Source organism: Pagrus major, chromosome 21, assembly GCF_040436345.1.
Source record: "Pagrus major chromosome 21, Pma_NU_1.0".
Taxonomy (NCBI): domain Eukaryota; kingdom Metazoa; phylum Chordata; class Actinopteri; order Spariformes; family Sparidae; genus Pagrus; species Pagrus major.
Window position 1 is genome coordinate 17,980,117 of NC_133235.1, and position 13,197 is coordinate 17,993,313.

The window sequence follows — 13,197 nt, forward strand, 5'->3', positions numbered from 1 at the left end:
CATGTTTACACTGACACAAAATCAGATATGTTGAAAGCATTTCAATAGCAGAGGATCAACACAACAATTAGTCTTACACATATGCCCATATAAAGTTGACTGTTTATGTAAGCTTGCATTTCTGTGAAATGCAAAAAAAAAAACCCCATTGTATCTCAATAATGCAATATCATATGTATTTTGGAGGCACTTAAAGCAAGGACCTGTGGTGTCTTGTCCTGTGTTTATTTTTACATCCACACCCTTATTAATAACTGCACTGCAACTCAAGTGTTTTTTGAATGTTTCCTTCTGTTCTGGGTCCCCCAGAGGCCAAAGGTGGAGCTGCACCACCCAGTAACAGCCCTGATTGACAGAGGGAACCACATACTCAAGTCAGCGTAGAGAAAAGTACAGAAGCCCTGAGGGGCAGGTGAGAATTTTATTTTTCTGGTGATCCATTTTCTAAGTCTGATCTACATTATTTTCTCTCCTGTGTTTATGACTTGCGATCAAATGAAGAGAGAACAAAAGAAAGTTTTGAGAGGATAATCTTTCTAAGTTCCCTATTTTTTTTTCCATCTGTGAAAATGTAAAAAAAAACAAAAACAAAAACAATTCTGGAGAGACTTTTTTTGCTGAGTGAACTACACAGTTCCCCTCTAAAGACCAGTGTGATGGCAGAAACATATTGTTAAACCTGAAACAGAATATTTGATAACATCCATCTGTTTGTGTGCCAAGCAGAAAACCATACACAATATATGATTTGAAAATCTTTTATTTAGTTAATAATCAAATTATTGCACATTACATAAGCACTTGAGCATACAGCGTATTCATCTCCACTCCTCCATGTAGCATGGCGGACCTGGAAAGCTTGTTTTGAACTTGTGTCGTTTGAATGCAGCCGTGAAAGTGTCTGTTCCCATCATATTACTGCAAGATGCTCTTTATTTCCTTATGCCCCGGTCGGTCAGTGGTCTAAAGGGTTGAAGACAGAGAGAGACATACTTTAATTTAAACAACAACAAACTCATACAGCTGTCATCAAGTGATGAGCACACTGAGAATTGAATTTCACTCAAACTACCGCACCAACCTGATCTACTCTGCCGAAAATGTTGCATGAACGTGGTCTTTTCAAACAGCCCAGCCAAAATCTGGGCTTCTGTGTTGCTGCCGGGCGTGGTTCCTACAATACAAAGTGAACAAATAAAGCATTAAATCCACAGAAAACCACCTTCTTCAGTCAGAGACCAGCAGTGGGTCTTCTTACCAGATCAAGAGGCAGTTTTTGATTATCTTCCACCAGAGCGGCTGCATCAGTAGCAGTGAAGGCTGTGATGAGCAGGAAAGACAGACACAACAGGACCAGCAGCACACCTTTCTCCATGGCTGATGAATTAAAGAGTCTGACACACACACAGGTCTTAATATACTGAGTGCCAGCCAACCACAAAAGAGGAAGCAACAGCATACCAACTCTTTACATCATCAGAGAGACGTCAGGGAAAAGTTTAATGAGCCACACCTAAACAGAAACATAAGGCTTTTATTTTCTTGTTTTTTATTTGTATTGCTTTAATGTGATTTTGACCTCTTTAAAATCATTTTTATTCCTTTAACTTGTATTTATTCTCATTGACACTTTGTGGTTTGCATTTAGTGTTTTTGCCTTCTTGTTTTAACTTCTCCTTAATCTGGTTTGGCTCAACAGTTGGGCGTTTACACTATAATGTCTTCCTGAGTGTCTGTCAAAGCACTTTGTAAACTCTGTTTTTCTGTTTTTAATGGTGCTATATAAAATAAAATTATTAATAATATTTTTTGTTTGGGTTGTTTTATAGAAGTTGAAACAGTATATTGCCTTAATTACATTGAATCTCAAGCATAACTTGGGAAATATCAAACTCAGAAAGTAGGTACCGCACAGAAATTCAACTTAACTTTTGACTAGAATACTTTGATTACAACAATTTGCATTAATTGGCAAATTATAAACCGTTACTAAAATCACAAACAACTTTTTTTGTATTCAGCCTTCAATGTGAAAATCTAAAAATACATTTTTTTAACATGTTACAATATTTAAGTTCAGACTCCTCAACAATGAACCATTTCACCTTTGATTGTCCACCACTGATGTGTGTGCTCATTACTGCTTTTTAATGTTGTATAAAGTACCCAAAAGTCATAAACAATTAAACTGGAACCCAGGTTGTTTACTTCTACTCCTTCAACGTCTCTCTCATGGCAGTTGATCAAATATTTCAAACAAAAAAACAACATCTTCTTCTACTGTTTCACCAAACATGAACATCTACTGTTTAAAATGTGTGGGTATTTTGGCTGTTAGCGTGATGTTTTTGAAAATTAAGTTTTTGTTTCAAGTTAAAAATTGATTCCTTCACACTGGCCACGATCAGCAGTCTTCTGAATGAAAGTCCTCTCCTTGTTATAACTCTCCTCCCTCCCTACCTGGACTTGTGGTTCTTTATACTTCTACAGCTGTAATACCTAATAAAGCCACTAGAGGGCGCTGCCTAACAGGAAGCATAACTATGGGTCGTTTTGACCTGCTTGCTTTTTCAACAAATATGGCCGTTTCCCTGAGGAGGGCACCCTGGATGTGGTTGTATCAGGGTGGCAGTGGTCCCCCCTGGCCACCCCTCAGGGGCACCACTGTCTGGAGTGCACACTTACTGTATTCCCTCACTTACAATGACATCAGGAGAAATTAGCCATTGTTATGAACAGCAAACCACCTTTTGTTCAAAATCACTTGTATTAATCTATACAGTGACCCCAGACCACCAGTGCAAATAATGAACAATCATAAACACACAGTTTGAATCTACACTACAGGAGCTCCATCATCAATAAACAGGCTTGTCAATGATCTTATTAGATTGAGAGTTATTGTTGATCCTTTGCCACAAGAGCGGCTGCATCAGACACAACAGGACAGCAGTACGAGTCTGTCCATGACCAAGAGTTTAATACAGTTGTGAAATACACAGGTCAGTATCCACCCACTGCTGACCAATCTCCAGTACACACAGTAAACTGCTGCTGTGAAACATAAAGGCTGTCTGACTCCATCTAGTGGTCACGTTATGCAGCAATTAAATAAATAGAGTACATTAAACTACAGCAGACACGACACAACATGTTTGCAGAGGTCTTTAATTCTTCTGTCCTGTTTCCTTCATTGATAAATTATTTAGGAACAGACATTTAATGAGAAATAGAGCGGAAATAAATGAATCACTCTGGAAGCAACAGACAAACTCCTGGAGAAAGAGCAAAGAGCAACACCTCCTGCTACACAGCTGAGTGTGTAAAGATTAATTAATTTATTAATATTAATGTTGTAAGTATTAAAATTTTGAGTTTGAATTTCCTTCTACATAGTACCCCTTTAAAGACCAGTGTGGTGGTAAAGTACAGAAACATATTGTTTAACCTGAATCAGAAACTTTGATGACATCCAACACATTTGCAGTTCGAGGCCGAGGAAATAACCTGAGGGATGAGACGTCTGCTGTCAGAGATTCTGTTTGTGTGCCAAGCAGAAAACCATACACAATATCTGATTAGAAATCTTTTATTTAGTAAAATATTAAAATGACTGCACATTACATAAGCACTTGAGCATACAGTATATTCATCTCCACTCCTTTACGTAGCATGGCGGCTGTGGAAAAGCTTGTTTTTCAGATGCAGCAGTGAAGGAGGCAGTTCCCATCGTGTTACTGTAAGGGGCTCTTCTTTTCCTTAGGCTTTAAACTGAACTGAGGGGATGGGCTTGGGCTTGGGCTAAAGGGTTAGAGACAGAGAGAGAGAGAGAGAGATACTTTAATTTAAACAACTAACTCATAAACCAACTGTCATCAACCTTTTAAGATATCACCATTTCACTCAAAGTAAAGCAACAACCTTACCGTTTGCCAAAAAAGCGGCATCCCCCTGGTCTTTTCCAACAGCCCATCCATCCTCCCTACAATACAAAGTGAACAAATAAAGCATTAAATCCACAGAAAACCACCTTCTTCAGTCAGAGACCAGCAGTGGGTCTTCTTACCAGATAAGGACGCAGTCGTCCAGGTTGTTTTTGATTATCTTCCAACAGAGCGGCTGCATCAGTAGCAGTGAAGGCTGTGATGAGCAGGAAAGACAGACACAACAGGACCAGCAGCACACCTTTCTCCATGGCTGATGAATTAAAGAGTCTGACACACACACAGGTCTTAATATACTGAGTGCCAGCCAACCACAAAAGAGGGAGCAACAGCATACCAACTCTTTATATCATCAGAGAGACGTCAGGGAAAAGTTTAATGAGCCACACCTTCACTGAAACATAAGATTTTATGTTCTTGTGTTTTATTTGTATTGCTTTAATATGATTTTGACCTCTTTTTAAAAAAGAAAATGATTCCTTTTACTTGTATTTCTTCTCATTGACACTTTGTGGTTTGCATTTTGTCTTTTTGCCTTCTTGTTTTAACTTCTCCTTAATCTGGTTTGGCTCAACATTTGGGCGTTTACACTATAATGTCTTCCTGAATGTCTGTCAAAGCACTTTGTAAACTCTGTTTTTCTGTTTTTAACGGTGCTATATGAAATCAAATTATTAATAATATTTTGTGTTTGGGTTGTTTTATAGAGGTGGAAACAGTATATTGCCTTAATTACATTGAATCTCAAGCATAACTTGGGAAATATCAAACTCAGAAAGTAGGTACATACTGATGTGTGTGCACATTACTGCTTTTTAATGTTGTTTAAAGTACCCACAAGTCATAATTGAGTAAAAGTAAAGACAAAATATTAAAATATTACTTTGGTAAAAGTGAAAGTCACCCATTCAAACAATATTTGAGTTAAAGTCATAAAGTATCTGATATTAAATGTACTTAAGTATCAAAAGTACAAGTGAAAGTAAATAACACATATATTTACATTCATGTATTGTACGTACTGTATATTATGGGTCAACTATGGGATCTGATATTCAGCGTTTTTCTGATTATCAGAATTAGTGTTTGTTTAATCAAATTGCAAATAAAAAATATTAATATAAAAATGCACTTTGGCTATGATGCAGCCTGTAATCTGTAAAATAACAAGTACCTAAAGTATCAGATAAAGTAGTGGATTAAAAGTACAATATCTGCCTCCAAAATATATGGAGTGGAAGTATAAAGTAGCAGAAAATGGAAATACTCAAGTAAAAATGTACAGTCCTTGAGTAAATGTACTTAGTTACATTCCATCACTGCTGTTTTAAAAACTTTACATCCTTTGAGTATCACAGTGTTACAGTCAGCTCCCAGTGTGAGTCTGTTGTTCTTGGTGACTTCAGTGGTTTTAGTATTAATGTTTAGTTGTTGGGTGGCTGACAAACAGTTGTAGCAACAGTTTGCAGTTCTGACATGGACTGTTTCTTCATTCCTCTGCACTTTCGCAGTGATTTAACCACACGTTATGTTGTCGTAATCTAAGCATTTGCACCACCGGCCAGTTTCTGGAACCCAGGTTGTTTACTTCTACTCCTTCACAGTTCCTCTCATGATGATCGACCAAATATTTCAAACAAAAAAAAAACATTTCAAACTGAGGGTGAGAGCCACCTGTGTGCCCTTCCCCACCTCTTTTAAGCCTTCACAAAAAGGGTGTCATCACACCATGATTGGCTGGGAGGGAAATGTCCCAAGCTGCTTCCACTCCTCAATCAGGAGTCAGTCTCCTCACCCTGTGCACAGGTGATCTGAATCCCCTGCAACTAGGCTTGAGGGATTTTGGAAAATCAGCCCAAAAAGGAAAGACAGTAAGTCTCAAACAATGGGACTGCTACACACTAACATCTACTGTTTAAAATGTGTGGGTATTTTGGCTGTTAGTGTGATGTTTTTGAAAATTAAGTTTTTGTTTATTATTATTTTGTTTGTCATCAGTGAAAATGGATGAATGTGATTATCAAAGCTGGTGGATGGTTTACACCCTGTTCTCACAAAATAAAAAAAATCTGAGTTTGTATTATTACCTCATTCATATTGTATATATTAAAATTCCAAGTTTGAATTTCTTTTCCAAAACTACACAGTTCCCCTCTAAAGACCAGTGTGATGGTAGAGACATATTGTTTAACCTGAAACAGAAAATTTGATGACATCCAACACATTTACAGCTTGAGGCCGAGGAAATAACCTGAGGGATGAGACATCCGCTGTCAGAGATTGTGTTTGTGTGCCAAGCAGAAAACCATACACAATATCTGATTAGAAAATCTTTTATTTAGTTAATTATCAAATTATTGCACATTACATAAGCACTTGAGCATACAGCGTATTCATGTCCACTCCTCTATGTAGCATGGCGGACCTGGAAAAGCTTGTTTTGAACTTCTGCCGTTTGAATGCAGCCGTGAAAGCGTCTGTTCCCAACATGTTACTGCAAGATGCTCTTTATTTCCTTAAGCTGTTGGTCTTTGGTCTAAAGGGTTGAAGACAGAGAGAGATACTTCAATTTAAAAAACAGCAATCTCATACAGCTGTCATCAAGTGATGAGCACATTGAGAATTGAATTTCACTCAAACTTAAGCAGCAACCTTTTCTTTTTTGCCGAAAAGGTTGCATCCCCCTGGTCTTTGCCAACAGCCCAGCCAACATCTGCGTTTCACTGCCGGGCGTCGTCCCTACAATACAGAGTGAACAAATAAAGCATTTAATCAACAGAAAACCACCTTCTTCAGTCAGAGACCAGCAGTGGGTCTTCTTACCAGATAAGGACGCAGTCGTCGTGGTTGTCGTTGATTATCTTCCACCAGAGCGGCTGCATCAGTAGCAGTGAAGGCTGTGATGAGCAGGAAAGACAGACACAACAGGACCAGCAGCACACCTTTCTCCATGGCTGATGAATTAAAGAGTCTGACACACACACAGGTCTTAATATACTGAGTGCCAGCCAACCACAAAAGAGGAAGCAACAGCATACCAACTCTTTACATCATCGGAAAGATGTCAGTGAAAAGTTTAATGAGCCAGACCTAAACAGAAACATAAGATTTTATGTTCTTGTTTTTATTTGTATTGCTTTAATGTGATTTTGACCTTTTAAAATCATTTTTATTCCTTTTACTTGTATTTATTCTCATTGACACTTTGTGGTTTGCATTTAGTGTTTTTGCCTACTTGTTTTAACTTCTCCTTAATCTGGTTTGGCTCAACATTTGGGCGTTTACACTATAATGTCTTCCTGAATGTCTGTCAAAGCACTTTGTAAACTCTGTTTATCTGTTTTTAACGGTGCAATATAAAATAAGATTATTAATAATATTTTTTTTTTGGGTTGTTTTGTAGAGGTGGAAACAGTATATTGCCTTAATTACATTGAATCTCAAGCATAACTTGGGAAATATCAAACTCAGAAAGTAGGTACAGCAGAAATTCAACTTAGATTTTGACCAGAATACTTTGATTACAAGAATTTGCATTAATTGGCAAATTATAAACCTTTACTAAAATCAAAAACAACTTTTTTTGTATGCAGCCTTCAATGTGAACATCTTAAAATATATATATTTTAAACATGTTACAAAATTTAAGTTCAGACTCCTCAACAATGAACCATTTCACCTTTGATTGTCCACCACTGATGTGTGTGCTCATTACTGCTTTTTAATGTTGTATAAAGTACCCAAAAGTCATAAACTTTGGGTTTGCATTTTGTGTTTTTGCCTTCTTGTTTTAACTTCTCCTTAATCTGGTTTGGCTCAACATTTGGGCGTTTACACTATAATGTCTTCCTGAGTGTCCTACTTTTACTCTGTCAAAGCACTTTGTAAACTCTGTTTTTCAGTTTTTAACGGTGCTATATAAATAAAATTATTAATAATATTTTGTGTTTGGGTTGTTTTATTTTTTTATTTTTTACTTTTGCTCTGTTTATGAATACTGATAACATGTTACAATATTTAAGTTCAGACTCCTCAACAATGAACCTTTTCACCTTTGATTGTCCACCACTGATGTGTGTGCACATTGCTGCTTTTTAAAGTACCCACAAGTCATAATTGAGTAAAAGTAAAGACAAAATATTAAAATATTACTTTGGTAAAAGTGAAAGTCACCCATTCAAACAATATTTGAGTTAAAGTCATAAAGTATCTGATATTAAATGTACTTAAGTATCAAAAGTACATAGTAAGTAAGTATAGTAAGTAAATAAAACATATTTGCATTCATGTATTGTACGTACTGTATATTATGGGTCAACTATGGGATCTGATATTCAACATTTTTCTGATTATCAGAATTAGTGTTTGTTTAATCAAATTGCAAATAAAAAAATATTAATATAAAATGCACTTTGGCTATGATGCAGCCTGTAATCTGTAAAATAACAAGTACCTGAAGTATCAGATAAAGTAGTGGAGTAAAAGTACAATATCTGCCTCCAAAATATATGTAGTGGAAGTATAAAGTAGCAGAAAATGGAAATACTCAAGTAAAAATGTACAGTCCTTGAGTAAATGTACTTAGTTACATTCCATCACTGCTGTTTTAAAAACTTTACATCCTTTGAGTATCACAGTGTTACAGTCAGCTCCCAATGTGAGTCTGTTGTTCTTGAAGGTGACTTCAGTGGTTTTAGTATTAATGTTTAGTTGTTGGGCGGCTGACAAACAGAAGTTGTCATAGCAACAGTTTGCAGTTCTGACATGGACTGTTTCTTCATTCCTCTGCACTTTCGCAGTGATTTAACCACACGTTATGTTGTCATAATCTAAGCATTTGCACCACCGGCCAGTTTCTGGAACCCAGGTTGTTTACTTCTACTCCTTCACAGTTCCTCTCATGATGATTGACCAAATATTTCAAACAAAAAAAACCCATTTCAAACTGAGGGTGAGAGCCACCTGTGTGCCCTTCCCCACCTCTTTTAAGCCTTCACAAAAAGGGTGTCATCACACTATGATTGGCTGGGAGGGAAATGTCCCAAGCTGCTTCCACTCCTCAATCAGGAGTCAGTCTCCTCACCCTGTGCACAGGTGATCTGAATCCCCTGCAACTAGGCTTGAGGGATTTTGGAAAATCAGCCCAAAAAGGAAAAACAGTAAGTCTCAAACAATGGCACTGCTACACACTAACATCTACTGTTTAAAATGTGTGGGTATTTTGGCTGTTAGTGTGATGTTTTTGAAAATTAAGTTTTTGTTTCAAGTTAAAAATTGATTCCTTCACACTGGCCACGATCAGCAGTCTTCTGAATGAAAGTCCTCTCCTTGTTAAAACTCTCCTCCCTCCCTACCTGGACTTGTGGTTCTTTATACTTCTACAGCTGTCATACCTAATAAAGCCACTATAGGGCGCTGCCTAACAGGAAACATAACTATGGGTCGTTTTGACCTGCTTGCTTTTTCAACAAATATGGCCGTTTCCCTGAGGAGGGCACCCTGGATGTGGTTGTATCAGGGTGGCAGTGGTCCCCCCTGGCCACCCCTCAGGGGCACCACTGTCTGGAGTGCACACTTACTGTATTCCCTCACTTACAATGACATCAGGAGAAATTAGCCATTGTTATGAACAGAAAACCACCTTTTGTTCAAAATCACTTGTATTAATCGATACAGTGACCCCAGACCTACAGTGCAAATAATGAACAATCATAAACACACAGTTTGAATCTACACTACAGGAGCTCCATCATCAATTAACAGGCTTGTCAATGATCTTATTAGATTGAGAGTTATTGTTGATCCTTTGCCACACGAGCGGCTGCATCAGACACAACAGGACAGCAGTACGAGTCTGTCCATGACCAAGAGTTTAATAGAGCTGTGAAATACACAGGTCAGTATCCACCCACTGCTGACCAATCTCTAGTACACACAGTAAACTGCTGCTGTGAAACATAAAGGCTGTCTGACTCCATCTAGTGGTCACGTTATGCAGCACTTAGGATAAATAGAGTACATTAAACTACAGCAGACACGACACAACATGTTTGCAGAGATCTTTAATTTTTCTGTCCTGTTTCCTTCATTGATAAATTATTTAGGAACAGACATTTAATGAGAAATAGAGCGGAAATAAATGAATCACTCTGGAAGCAACAAACAAACTCCTGGAGAAAGAGCAAAGAGCAACACCTCCTGCTACACAGCTGAGTGTGTAAAGATTAATTAATTTTAATTAATTAATTAATATTAATATTATCAGTATTAAAATTCTGAGTTTGAATTTCCTTCTACATAGTACCCCTTTAAAGACCAGTGTGGTGGTAAAGTACAGAAACATATTGTTTAACCTGAATCAGAAACTTTGATGACGTCCAACACATTTGCAGTTTGAGGCCGAGGAAATAACCTGAGGGATGAGACGTCTGCTGTCAGAGATTCTGTTTGTGTGCCAAGCAGAAAACCATACACAATATCTGATTAGAAATCTTTTATTTAGTAAAATATTAAAATTACTGCACATTACATAAGCACTTGAGCATACAGTATATTCATCTCCACTCCTTTACGTAGCATGGCGGCTGTGGAAAAGCTTGTTTTTCAGATGCAGCAGTGAAGGAGGCAGTTCCCATCGTGTTACTGTAAGGGGCTCTTCTTTTCCTTAGGCTTTAAACTGAACTGAGGGGATGGCAGTTTGGGCTTGGGCTAAAGGGTTAGAGACAGAGAGAGAGAGAGAGAGATACTTTAATTTAAACAACTAACTCATACAGCTGTCATCAAGTGATGAGCACATTGAGAACTGAATTTCACTCAAACTAAAGCAGCAACCTTATCTTTCATGAAGAAATTGTTGCATCCCCCTGGTCTTTGCCAACAGCCCATCCATCGTCCCTACAATACAAAGTGAACAAATAAAGCATTTAATCAACAGAAAATCACCTTCTTCAGTCAGAGACCAGCAGTGGGTCTTCTTACCAGATAAGGACGCAGTCGTTGTGGTTGTCGTTGATTATCTTCCACCAGAGCGGCTGCATCAGTAGCAGTGAAGGCTGTGATGAGCAGGAAAGACAGACACAACAGGACCAGCAGCACACCTTTCTCCATGGCTGATGAATTAAAGAGTCTGACACACACACAGGTCTTAATATACTGAGTGCCAGCCAACCACAAAAGAGGAAGCAACAGCATACCAACTCTTTACATCATCAGAGAGACGTCAGGGAAAAGTTTAATGAGCCAGACCTTCACTGAAACATAAGATTTTATGTTCTTGTTTTTTATTTGTATTGCTTTAATGTGATTTTGACCTCTTTTAAAATCATTTTTATTCCATTTACTTGTATTTATTCTCATTGACACTTTGTGGTTTGCATTTAGTGTTTTGGCCTTCTTGTTTGAACTTCTCCTTAATCTGGTTTGGCTCAACAGTTGGGCGTTTACACTATAATGTCTTCCTGAGTGTCTGTCAAAGCACTTTGTAAACTCTGTTTATCTGTTTTTAACGGTGCTATATGAAATAAGATTATTAATAATATTTTTTGTTTGGGTTGTTTTGTAGAGGTGGAAACAGTATATTGCCTTAATTACATTGAATCTCAAGCATAACTTGGGAAATATCAAACTCAGAAAGTAGGTACAGCAGAAATTCAACTTAGATTTTGACCAGAATACTTTGATTACAAGAATTTGCATTAATTGGCAAATTATAAACCTTTACTAAAATCACAAACCATTTTTTCTGTATTCAGCCTTCAATGTGAACATCTAAAAATATATATATTTTAAACATGTTACAATATTTAAGTTCAGACTCCTCAACAATGAACCATTTCACCTTTGATTGTCCACCACTGATGTGTGTGCTCATTACTGCTTTTTAATGTTGTATAAAGTACCCACAAGTCATAAACTTTGGGTTTGCATTTAGTGTTTTTGCCTTCTTGTTTTAACTTCTCCTTAATCTGGTTTGGCTCAACATTTGGGCGTTTACACTATAATGTCTTCCTGAGTGTCTGTCAAAGCACTTTGTAAACTCTGTTTATCTGTTTTTAACGGTGCTTTATAAATAAAATTATTAATAATATTTTGTGTTTGGGTTGTTTTATTTTTTTTATTTTTACTTTTGCTCTGTTTATGAATACTGATAACATGTTACAATATTTAAGTTCAGACTCCTCAACAATGAACCATTTCACCTTTGATTGTCCGCTACTGATGTGTGTGCACATTACTGCTTTTTAAAGTACCCACAAGTCATACTTGAGTAAAAGTAAACATATCATATTAAAATATTACTTTGGTAAAAGTGAAAGTCACCCATTCAAACAATATTTGAGTTAAAGTAATAAAGTATCTGATATTAAATGCACTTAAGTATCAAAAGTACAAGTGAAATTAAATAACACATATTTACATTCATGTATTGTACGTACTGTATATTATGGGTCAACTATGGGATCTGATATTCAGCGTTTTTCTGATTATCAGAATTAGTGTTTGTTTAATCGAATTGCAAATAAAAAAATATTAACATAAAAATGCACTTTGGCTATGACGCAGCCTGTAATCTGTAAAATAACAAGTACCTGAAGTATCAGATAAAGTAGTGGAGTAAAAAGTACAATATCTGCCTCCAAAATATATGGAGTAGAAGTATAAAGTAGCAGAAAATGGAAATACTCAAGTAAAAATGTACAGTCCTTGAGTAAATGTACTTAGTTACATTCCATCACTGCTGTTTTAAAAACTTTACATCCTTTGAGTATCACAGTGTTACAGTCAGCTCCCAATGTGAGTCTGTTGTTCTTGAAGGTGACTTCAATGGTTTTAGTATTAATGTTTAGTTGTTGGGCGGCTGACAAACAGTTGTAGCAACAGTTTGCAGTTCTGACATGGACTGTTTCTTCATTCCTCTGCACTTTCGCAGTGATTTAACCACACGTTATGTTGTCATAATCTAAGCATTTGCACCACCGGCCAGTTTCTGGAACCCAGGTTGTTTACTTCTACTCCTTCACAGTTCCTCTCATGATGATTGACCAAATATTTCAAACAAAAAAAACCCATTTCAAACTGAGGGTGAGAGCCACCTGTGTGCCCTTCCCCACCTCTTTTAAGCCTTCACAAAAAGGGTGTCATCACACCATGATTGGCTGGGAGGGAAATGTCCCAAGCTGCTTCCACTCCTCAATCAGGAGTCAGTCTCCTCACCCTGTGCACAGGTGATCTGAATCCCCTGCAACTAGGCTTG

General features: G+C 37.2%; 2 long non-coding RNA genes across 2 annotated transcripts; both read right to left on the bottom strand.

The window, feature by feature from the left end:
* Nucleotides 1-744: 744 nt before the first annotated feature.
* On the bottom strand, nt 745-1,389 carry LOC141016219 (uncharacterized). Its single transcript, XR_012180590.1, has 3 exons — nt 1,259-1,389; nt 1,082-1,174; nt 745-963 (listed from the first exon to the last, which is right to left on the bottom strand). It is a non-coding gene; the product is annotated as an uncharacterized lncRNA (long non-coding RNA).
* Nucleotides 1,390-6,261: 4,872 nt separating this feature from the next.
* On the bottom strand, nt 6,262-6,910 carry LOC141017297 (uncharacterized). Its single transcript, XR_012180639.1, has 3 exons — nt 6,768-6,910; nt 6,597-6,683; nt 6,262-6,480 (listed from the first exon to the last, which is right to left on the bottom strand). It is a non-coding gene; the product is annotated as an uncharacterized lncRNA (long non-coding RNA).
* Nucleotides 6,911-13,197: the final 6,287 nt, after the last annotated feature.